General features: G+C 40.9%; 1 protein-coding gene across 3 annotated transcripts in view; it reads left to right on the top strand.

Moving 5' to 3' along the window:
* Positions 1–2,558: 2,558 nt before the first annotated feature.
* IPCEF1 (interaction protein for cytohesin exchange factors 1) overlaps positions 2,559–11,487 on the top strand; it is an 82,937-nt gene continuing 74,008 nt past the window's right edge. Inside the window, exon 1 of one of the 3 annotated variants that reach the window (XM_084513127.1) lies at positions 2,559–2,593. The gene's annotated coding sequence lies outside the window, so the exon portion shown is untranslated. Of the gene's footprint in view, positions 2,594–10,375; positions 11,296–11,487 lie in introns of those variants that run through there. The other 2 variants (XM_084513129.1, XM_084513126.1) reach the window with 2 other exon arrangements.

Genomic DNA, 11,487 nt, shown 5'->3' with positions numbered 1-11,487 from the left:
CAGTGGGGGGAACGCTTGCCTGGGATGCTGCCAGAGTATGGCTGGGCATTAACCCTTGAAGAGGCAGGCCACTGGTGAGCTCAGTGCTCTCTGCTGGCATGTGGGGGCTGCTCTTGAAGCAGCTCTGTGGCATTTAAAGGAATGGGTTTGTCTTTTTTACTAGCAGCATCTGCTCTGAGAGCTTCCTGCTGCCCTGTGGTCAAGTAGGGGATTTCCTTCCTGCCCTGGTGCTGCTGTTTTGTGAGCTGGCAGCAAGGTGGGCCTCACACCCTGCTAGCAGTAAGAAAGAAGTGATGGGTGTGATAAGCTGGGTCATACAAAAGGTTTTAAGAAAAAGTAGAAAGGCGTTTACTGAAGGTATGGAAGCTGGGGTTGGATAAGTGAGACGCTGAAAAATAAGGCATTGAGGCAGACACCAGGGGGTACTCACTTATGGGTGAAAATTACACAGGAAAATTACTTGAGTTGCTTCTGACTGAAGTTTGCTGTCGTGCTTTTGATGGATATGGTTTGTGTGAGGGAATCCTCCAGTAGGATGTGGAAGAGGCTCAAGTTTCAACATCGTGGCTTATTTCCCTAGTGGTTGACCAAAAGAGGGAGTATGATGGGAAGCTGTGATGAAAAAGTACTATTACTACCAAGAAATGGCAGGGGAAAAAAAAAAAAAAAAAAAAAAAAAAGTTATCAGAATTCTGAAGTTCAGTAATCCTGAAGCAGCTCTTGTGACTGACGTGTGAAATCTCCCTGAGTTCGTTCCTGTGACTGTGAATTTCTCATCAAGTTTCCAATGAAATATTTGACACGTTTTCAAAATTTTGGGCACCCTCTGGTCTCACACAGTGCTTGCTGCTCATATAGCTGGGTGAGATCAGAGATGTTTGGGGGAGGGTGGGTGAGTCTGGTAGTGTTGACTCAGGGCAGGAGCTGCAAAATGAGAGTGGCACCAGCCTGACTAGTTAGATACGAGCTCTTCAGGTTGCACGCACATTAATGTAATATCCTAAAATGAAGTGAAAATTGGTTATAAAGAAAATAAAAAATAGAATTGTGGGTTACAAGCCATTGGAGGAAGAAGAGATACTACCTAAGTGTGTTTCTCTGATGGCTTTCTGGTGCTCTTACCTACCTTGTATTCTTAAGACAATATCCTATACGGTGCCCTCACAGAAAAGAACACATGAGGTGACCCCAAAGGCTTCCTTTTGCTGATGAAAACACCAGGCCAAGTAGCATTTCTGCTCTTTTCTTCTGGGTCTTGAGCTACTTCCAGTGACGACCAGTCTGTTCAATCTTTTGTCACCTTCTCCCTTGCTTGAAGTGCGGTGTCATGGGTGTTGCACGTGCACTCGTGGGTACACTCAGAAGCAATTGCGTGCTTGCCTAGATGGCTTCGGTTGGCTGCCCCTGCTGAGCCCCTGGGGCTGTTACTGCATTGTCACGCTTCTGCCCCTGTGGAAGGCAGTGTTGTGTTCAACATACTCGTGCTGCTTTTGTTCTCCAGGATAAATAAGTGTTTCTCCTGGTAAATAAATAGGGCTCGTCTGGCAGGAGGTTCTTTCCAAGGCAGCATTAGGACTGATTCTTCTTTTTACTTTTTGTGTCAAATCTGTTTGGTTTAATGGTTTCACTTTTAATCTGTTTGGCTCTTGACTTATGACTGCAGGGGTGAAATAAAAATAGGATCTTGTTGATGAAGAGGAATCAAGTGAACTTTTGAACAAATGAGAAAAGGAAATTAGAGAAGTAAAAACAGGCACTATTTCTTCATCTTTGGGCATTGTTAAAACAAAAATACACTAAGTAAACGTGTATGCACTTTGCATTTGTGTGTTCTTTTGCTCTTAGCCTACTGTCTGGAATTTTTAAATATAATTCTCCTACAAGTTACTAGACAATGAGAGCATCTTGAACTTTCAAAACCTAGCTGCAAGTAACCCTGTGGAACACTTGAGAACAAGCAGCTGCTTATTGTGTCGTGGTATCTGGGAGAGCAGGGTGCTTGCAACATCTGGCTTTTCTGTTCCTTCCCAGCCCTCCCACTCTAAAACCAATGCACATCACATCAGGTGGCTTTCAAAATGATGAGCTTGCCACTAGATCCTCTTTTCAATGCCCTGTTCAATGCAACTTTTGAGAACAATTTAAAATGGATATTTAAAGTCCAGAGATAGTGGAGTGTATAGGCACAGGTGGATCTAGTTATTAATAGGCTTGAGAACTGGAACTGCGTTGTAAGATAACAGATACTGCTGCCTTTCAGATGAAAAGTTCTTCTGATAGAAGTTTTGTTGATATGTACTTGGACTGTTAATTACGTGCTTGATTCAGATATGCACAAGGCACCGTTTGTGTGCATCTTCAGCAAAGTTCACGTGGAAAAACTGAATCATCCAAGTCATCTGAATGATGCACACTATTCGGTGGTTGTTTTTCTTCAGCAGGCAGCTGGTGATCTCTCTTCCTGTATTCATGGGGCGGCTGGAGGGGGGGCGGTAAGAAAAGGAAGAGGGGAAGGAGTCTCCGGGGTGGGGGGAGCCCTTTTCATTCATATGTGCAAACTTAATGATTTTCCTGAGCGATCTCTAGACTTGTGGTAAGTTAAAACTATATTCAGAGGATTGAAGAGGCAATGTATGTTACAACTAAGTTATAAAGTGTTTTTGTTTTAAAGTAAATAGTTTTTATACTTTTTTTTTTTTTTTTTTTTTTTTTTTTTTTTTTTTTTTTCAGGCACGATTTGCTTAGCGTAGGTTATGTTTCAAGCAGTGCTTTCTGGGGAGGACATGGGAGTTGTGCTAGGGCTGGGGATGCTTTGGTCTGGATAGATTTTATATCTCCTGCTCCCCTCTCAAAGTCAGGAGATTTGGAGTTTCTTGGCCACCAGCCAGGAAATGGAAGCTTGACCTCTTCCTTGTGCTGACCATGCTATAAACTTAACACTGCGTTGTAAATGTTTACTATCTAAGCTCAGGGGTAGTGAAGGGTTGTTTAATACAGGAGAAACTAATGAGAAATGATCATACATTATTAATGAGATACAAACACACAGATAATTGTGTTGGTTTGGGGGGTAGGAGGGGGAGGACAGTAGTTTACAGACATTCTCCATCCTATTCATAAAACAGTTTTAGCTTTCCAACTGATAGGATACATCTAGTTTTCATGAGATATTTTGTTGACATTGGCAAGCAAGCTGTTTTTTTTTTTTTTTTTTAAATGCTCTATCCCTTTCTTACACTCTGTGTTCCTTATTTAGATCACATGCATTTTGTAGCCTGCAATACCTTAAAGTTGTAGTGTCCAGAGCACACTGGGTCCATGATTTAATTGGCTTCTAGGCACTGTGGTACTAAGCAATAATAATACAATTAAAAAGGCCTAAAGGGCAGAAGTAAGTGCCTTGGTTTGGAATGGAAAAAGCAATGCAGAAATGCTTTGCTCAGAGATCTTCCTGGCTGTTACATAGTCTTAAGACTGATTTGATGTCAGAAGAACAAATATGATGAGGATTTCTGTAAATAAATAAAAATGACAGGAGACAATAGGCTTAAATTACAGTATGGAGCAAAAAGACAGTAGAAAAATCTGTCTACCAGGAGAGTTAAGCACTGGTTTAGAGAGCTGAAGTAAGCTGTGGCATCTCCATTGCTTGTTGTCTTTAAGAACAGGTTAGGCATCTCTCTGTCAGCAATAGTCAAGTCTAATTGATCCTGATGGGCGGGACAGACTTAATGATCTCCTGAAGTCTCTTTCTAGCCTTATGAATTTGCAGAGGCTCTATGTAATTGCATCCTGGTACAGTTCAGCAAGAACTTTCAGGGCATTCTGGATAAAAGCCACCATATGCACATCAAATCACTATAACTGTAGTAAGTTTTGAGGTTTAAAGGAGCATGAGACAACGGAGCAAATGTATTTGAAGATTTAGCTCAGTGGCATGAACAAGAAAAAAGGCCAGGAAACGGTTGCATATATGATCAATACTTTTGCAGTTTTGCAGTTTTCTAGAATAAAAATGTCATCTGCAGTTGCCACTGTTGTTAATTTGGGGAAAACAAACAAACAAAACAAACAACAGCAACATTCAAATTTAATTTGAAAGATTGCTTCCCCCTCCACACCCTAAACAAGATGAAAGTATTATAGACAACTCTATTCTGCCAGTAAGAGCATATTAATAGTTTTTCTTTAAAACCAAACAAAATTAAAATATAAAATAATAGATTTTATAGATCTGTTCTTTTAATATTCATTTGAGAGAACTGAAATGACTTTTTTCCATTGCTATTTCAATCCTTAATTTTTTGAAAAGAAAACTTGCAGAGTTACAGAGAAAGCTCAGCACTTATGGAAGTAGCTTGTTTCTGTGTATGGTAAGTTCCTTGTTCCAACAAACTGAGAAGCAATCACTTTCATGTTCTATCAGCCAACGGGTGGCTTAGGGGTGCAGGATGTGTGGGGTGATGCAGTGATGGTGTTATACTGAGAAATGAATTCCCTGTACAGTGCAAAATGCCAATGGCCAGAGTCTTCAGAAAGCAGCACCAGATGTCCTGTATATTTTGGCATGAGAGTCTGTCAAAAGCTCCAAAGAGAAGGAAGTGAAAGAACGGTGGCAAGTCTCCTGCAAGCAGTTTTAGAGATGTGGGACTTCATTTGCACATGAGTGCGACAGCTTTCTTCAGCAAAAAGCATGGGATGGACTGTCTTATCTGTCTCTCAGAGGAATGAGCCATCTGCTTTCCAGTGTCACTGAATGCTGTCTTCATCTCCTCTGTGGACCATTCATTTTTTCCATAAGTACTATGCATGCTTCTTCAGGCCTGTGACTATTACCCTCACTGCGACCCAATGCACATGGGAAGGCATCAGTTATTTCAGGGAGCAATAGCTCCCTGAGTTTGTGCATCAGATTCCAAGATACGTTCTTGGGCAAGTTTTCAGATAACCCATTTTATATGCAGTTAAAGTGCTTTGAAGTTGTAAGGTGCCATGTTGCTGACAAACACTGATTAGTCATGCAAATAAGTGAAAGTATTTTAATTAGACCAATTTCAACATGACCTGTACTGTGGAAAAGAAACTATATAAAAATATTAAATAGGTAACTTATTAGTGGGTACAACCTTTGATTTAAGGGTGTTGCATTTAAATTTTTTTTTTTGGGGGGGGGGGGAGGAGGAGTAACATACGTAGCAAGGTAGTAATACAAGAGAATAATAATCTGATAAATTAAAAACAAAACAACACAGCAGTAACTAATAACCTCCATTTTTCAAAATCTGTAGAAAACCCCATATGAGATATTTTTGGCTTCTCCTCTCTACTTGAGCCATGCTACAACTCAGGCTACCTTGGAGATGTTCTGACATGTATTTCCTGAAATGGGGCAGCTTTGTCAGCTGGTTTGAGTCTACCTACACGTCCTATGGTGCCATAATGGTTTTGTGGTAGGATTTACTACCACTTTTCTGCCAGGACCCTTATTTCTTGCAAGGTCTTTTTGTGGATGCTCTGCCAGCTTTCTACTGAGAGTAACAGAAAGTGGCATGAATTTTGACACAAGGCTTTCTGGTGCTACATAGGACATACATGTAAAACATTGCTAAGTTATTTTATATAAATTCACAGCCACTTTTACATCTGTATACAATTATGTGTCAGGTGAGCAGAAATGGAGGACCAGAATCAAGGCATTTGTATTATGCTGCAGATGTCGGGGAAGCTTTGGAGAGTTAGATCTTGTTAGATGTTCTTGAATGTTCCTATCCTTTTACTTCCCTAGGAAAGCAGGATCAGGCACCCCTGATAGAGAATGGAGAAGAGCATCAGAATATTGTCATTGATATATGTGTTCATTACCTTTGACGATATATCTGGGCAATGTAAGTGATGAATGTGTAATAGACTGTGGGAATACATTAATGAAGTTATTCTTAGTCTTTTTGTTTCTGGTGCCAGAGTTTGTTTAAAATAGAGTGTGCCAGAGTTCCATTAACCTCCAATTAAAAATCAGGAGAAGGAACAGTTCGCCTCATGGTTTATCAACACCACGTAGTGCCTCAATTTACCGTCTGCCAGTTAGTCACAACGCCCACAATCTATTTAATTTATGAATAAAATGCAAAGGATGGATGTAAAGTGAATCTTCCAGTCAGGCTTTCTGGTTTCAGTGGAACTTGCTGAGCTTTGTATGAGCGCATTTACATGTGTACGTTTGTGGGTATATGTTTGTATACCCATGTGTTTTTGAATCCTACCCAAATTTAAACTACCCTTCTGCAAGATTTCTCAGAGATGGAGTTGCAGGACTTGTTGGCTCTGTCTCTGAGTCACTGTTTCACCCTTTCTACAACCCCTCCCAGACAGCTTGGATTTGTAAAGTCGAAGCACAGGTCTGCCAGTTGCCACATTTCCCTATCATTGCAGCAAGTCCCCTCAACAAGAAAAGGAAAAAAGCCAGGCTCATGTGAAATCTGTTGATGCAGCTCATGTGTAACTTGTGATTTTATGCCTATATGAAAGGTCTGTTTCTCTTGTTTTTTATTTATTTATTTATTTATTTATTTTTATTTTTATTTTTATTTTTCCTCCCTTTAAACTGAGAATATACAACAATATTTTTTTTTCAGTCATTGAGATTATGATGTCTTCTAGGAATTTTGAAAGAATATATTTCATGCCTGTCTACACAAAGTTCAGTGCAAAACATCTTGTTAATCATTGCTATTCTTTTTCTAGTGTAAGGCTTGCACTCCAAATGCAGCTGTGTCTCTCTGCTTTTAAAAAGAGGTCAAATTGACATTTCAAGTTGGGCTTCAAAAAAAGTGTTGTGACTTCATGACCTTTCTAAAACTGATATTCTTTGCCTTTTAGATAAAAACTTTCACTTGAAGGAATTTACAACAAATTTTCCTCTCAATCCTTCACGCTTAGGTCCTGGCTCGGTTCCAGACTGTAGAAACTAGACTTGTAATTGCCATATTTACAAGGTAGGGTTTCTTTTTTTCCCCCTTGTTTGCTTAACTTGACAGATTGTAGACTATCAGGCGCCACTTAACCTTTTTAAAAAATGTTTTGTTTCAATTCCTTTTGTCTGAAAGATCCATTTATCCTCTCAAGAAATCCTCATCAGAATGAATAGAAAAAGTTGATGATTATGGATTAAAATTATAATACTTGAGTGAGTCAAGTTATGGGTTTACAAGAATGGGGTAAACTAGACAGAGCAGTGTTCTGATTTATTAGCAGCAATCTTGACTTAAAATTCCTGTTTATTTTTCCCATGAATTTTCAGATTTTGATAAAACTAGGGTAAAATGATGTTCTGAATTTCCATGCCAAGCTTAAAACAAGTCTCAGATATGGTAAATATTTAATGGAACAAAACCCTTACCCCAAATGGGTCCTTGTTTGAGTATGCCATGGGAGATAGTTGGTGGGTGAGAGATGGTCTCATCCAGAGTTTGGCTATAGAAAAACTCCTGAGTGAGTTGGTTGTCCTCCCGTGTCCATGGGTCTTTGCTGGGGTCCTCCAACCCTGGGAAATGGCTGCAGCAGTTGCCAGACCCTGGCTGCGAGTGTGGAGATGAAGCAGGAATGGTCACAGACTGTCAGAGGCTGGGGCTGGCAGGGACCTCTGGAGGTCCAACCCCAACTCAAGCAAGGACACCCCAAGCAGGCTGCCCAGTACCATATCCAGGATCTCCAAGGAGGGAGACCCCACAATCTCTCTGGGCAACCTGTGCCAGTGCTCAGCCTCCTGCACTGTTGAAAAGTGCTTCCTCATGTTCAGAGGGAACTTCCTGTGTCCACTGTGTCTTTTTCTGATACTGGACGCCACTGAAAAGAGCCTGGTTCTGTCTTCATTGCACCCTCCCTTCAGGTATTTATATACATTGATAGGATCTCCCTGAACCTGCACTTGTCTAGGCTAAACATTCCCAGCTCTCTCAGCATTACCTCACAGGAGAGGTGCTTCAGTCCCTTGATCATCTTTGTGGCCCTGCTCTTTGCCAGGGTAGGAACTGGGCTGCGGCTGTGAGGAGCTGGAGCATTTGTGGGGTTATTCAGTAACCTTGGGTGTGATGCTGTGCCAGGAACACTGGCTGTTGCTGAAGATCCCTGATGAGGGCAGTAGATAGAGCAATGAGGATACTCCACAGCAAAGCATGTTTGATGTCTCCACAGTTCCTCCATGCAGCACTGTCATCATGTGAGGCGAAAGCCAGCGCAGCAGTGTGATGGTTGAAACTCACGCCTCCTCATTCTCTGAGATCAGCACTGGGTGATCTTCCCAGCACTGCTGCCCTCAGGCACTGTGCCTGTGGTGCTGGGCTGGAGTCCCAGCAGGCCCGAGAAGGGTCTTTCTCTTGGAAGCGATGCTCTTTTTTTGGTGTTTGCCTGCTGGAGCCCCCTCACCCTGCCTCCTTTGGAGACCATATGAGGATGTCGGAGGTCCAGATGGAAAAATCTAGTGCTTTTATGCAAATGGCAGCATCTTGTGTTTGTAGCCCTGGCAGATACCCTATGTCAGTCCCTGTCGGTTGAGGCCAAGATGGGAGTTATGTGAGCATGCAGAAAGTGACCACTTAAGTATGCATTACTTATATAGCATACTTTCATATCACTTCCTATAACTTCATTTCAAATGGATCCATGCAAGAAGCTATCCCTCATCCAGAATTTCTGACCGTGTTTTGTTGCTGTTTTATTTATTTATTTATTTATTTTTTCAAATATCACTGTGTGAGCAGATGGTGTTTGCTGTCTCACCGATTGGGCAATTAGGGCTTTATCTACAACTCTGCTGTAAGAAGGCACAATAACAGTTATTGAGCTAGTTCGGCTTTTGAGCAAGTGGTGACTAGTGCTGCTTGGATTTTCTGGTCTGCTCAGCCCTCTCTTGTATTTTATCTCAAATAGATTGCATGAAGTTTCTGAATCTTATAAACTGACTTGTTGTTTGTAACTGTTTAACAAGCAGGTCATACATAAAGGCCTAGTTTACGAGTCCTTCAGAAACTGTTTGCTTCTTTTGTTTTCTTTTTTTTTTTTTTTTTTTTTTTTTTTTTTTGTGGTGTTTGACTGCCTGGCTAAGCTCGGTGGGTATCTCTCTGCTCCCTGACAAACTTCTGCAGTGGGAGAAAGATGAGTTATTGTTCCCTGTGGATGAATGCGTATATTCATACAAAGCACAGACCCTCCAGTCATGCACATCAATACAAATCCATTCAAGATGATAATAAAAATGAAAAAGGAACATAACCATGTAAAGTTGAATAGATCATCTGTAAATCTGGATAATAGTAAGGCTTGTGGAATCTCCTTAATTTAGGCCCTAGTCCTGCAAGCGTTTGTCAGCGTGTGAATACATTTATATAGCACTGTTTACTTCTAGAGGACTGCTAGAGTTCATAAGATTAGTCCAAAGGCAATATCCAAAGTAATTTTGTTAAATCTCATGTATTTTCAATATGTTTAATGTGTTGATGCCTTCAGGCTCTGGTCACATATATTCTGTGTTTCCTAGGAAGGGGAAGGCTATCCCAGAGGTGAATAACTGTTGACTGGGAGCTAATGTTTTAAAAACTGTGAAGCAGTCGAGAGCTAACCATGGCTCTTTATGCTCCCATTCATGGTTGAAAGTTTGACTGACCTTTGACACTCTGGGTGCATGTAGCTTGGTTGGGATAGGTAACTTTATAAAGAAGTGTCTTTGGGCTTGCCATCAGGAATAATTCACAGGATTATTTTTGGCCTTATCCACAAACTAAAACAACCAAGTTAAAGAGCCTTTGGACTTAACTGTTAAAAGCACTTAAGTAGGCAAGATCAAAATCAATAGATTTTTTTTTCTTTTTGGAAAAAAAAGTATGTTTATGGTATGAGAAAATAAATATAATGATAGCAAACTTTGTTAGTTACTTATAACTATACTCCTTTTTGATACATTGAAGACCTGTAAGTGTGGTCTCTCAGTAAGAAACTGACTGAGCAGAAGAATGATGCTCACTCCTGTACCACCATCACTGTTGAACCGGATGAAATATAGGAGTCTTTAGGGGATAGTCTTGTGCTTTATCACATACATGTGTATTATCAGCATTTGTGTCTGAGTTGATTCACTGCCAGTGAAAAATAATGTACAGCTGAATTGTAATGGAAGCTTGGATACAACAAATATCAAGAGAAAGGAGAAAATGAAAACAGGAAGTCTAAGCTTCAGCTTTTCTATATATAGCAAACACCTCAAGGGTAAGCACATACTGTTTTGTATAAGTACATTTAAAATGTGTTTTGTAGGCACATATTTTCAATGTGCTGTCATGATTAGAAACACATGTAGACTGAAAAATTATGTGAGCTATGCAGAGCCTTTGCCCATGCACATAAGTAAAAGCTATGTACATGGTATATGTGTGTAAATATTTAGTTGGAGGAACAGCACCATGAGAACTCCTCTGCAATGATCCACAAGTCAGGAAGCCACAAATTATAGGTCTGAAATTTACCACCCTGACATGTCTACCTAAATAAAACCAACTGGAAAGATAGGAGGGATGAAAAATGCATTTACAAATAGCATTCGATTAGAGAAGAGGAAAAATGCTAAGCCATTTTCTTGGCTCTAATCAGAAGGCAGGATGGTTATTATAGACAGAAGCTTAGAGACTTCAGCTAAACGTCTTCCCAGCTTTAAGTCTTGATTTTTGTTTACATGCACGCTCACATTCAGGGCTTTAAGCACTCCCCTTCACGTAATCATTATTTTGATAGAGGCCAAGAGGGGGCATGGTTGGGTTTGTTTTTCTCCCTTCCAGGCACATTGCTATCATCTAACTCTCTCTTTATCTTCGCCAGGTATTTGGGCTGGGATGATGTCATCTTCTCTATCTATCTAGTATCTACCATGATGAGGCCTTGATCTGGCTGAGGGTGTTGGCTGTTTGATGAACGCTGAATTGGGAAGCAGTCACAGGAAACCTGAATTTCTATTGCAGTCTGCAACACTTGAGCTAGAGTAAATACAACTGATACTTGTAAAACCACCGAGACAACTGCTAGTTGTCACAAGGCCTTATACAGGCATCCGTACGTCAGTCCTCTTCCAGTCCTCCCACCCTTAACCTATGCCAGAGCAAACTCCTAGTGCAAACTCCCTGCTAATCTGTTACATTTGCAACTTGGACTGGGCTGCTTCTGGGCTGCTCTGGGCTCAGAAAAAGGGGCTGCCTGGGACACTCAATTGCTTCTCAGATCCAGGATTTCCTGGAGCTGGAGGAAGGACAGCAGGTAAAATTCAATCCTTTAAACTGAAGAGTAGGAAAGGGCATGTCACTAGGTATGAAGAGAGAAAGCACAGCACCGTCTCTGTCTGTCTGGAGTTGTCTTTTCTTTCTGCCTCTCTGAAGAGAATTGCTGAGCAGAGGTATAATTGCCTCTGGTGTGGAGCATCCCCAGGCGGTAGAGGAAGTCTGGCTCTCA

This window comes from Aythya ferina, assembly GCF_964211825.1.
Source record: "Aythya ferina genome assembly, chromosome: 3".
Lineage (NCBI taxonomy): Eukaryota > Metazoa > Chordata > Aves > Anseriformes > Anatidae > Aythya > Aythya ferina.
Note: the sequence above shows the minus strand (reverse complement) of the source record. Positions and strands in the feature narration are given on the sequence as shown.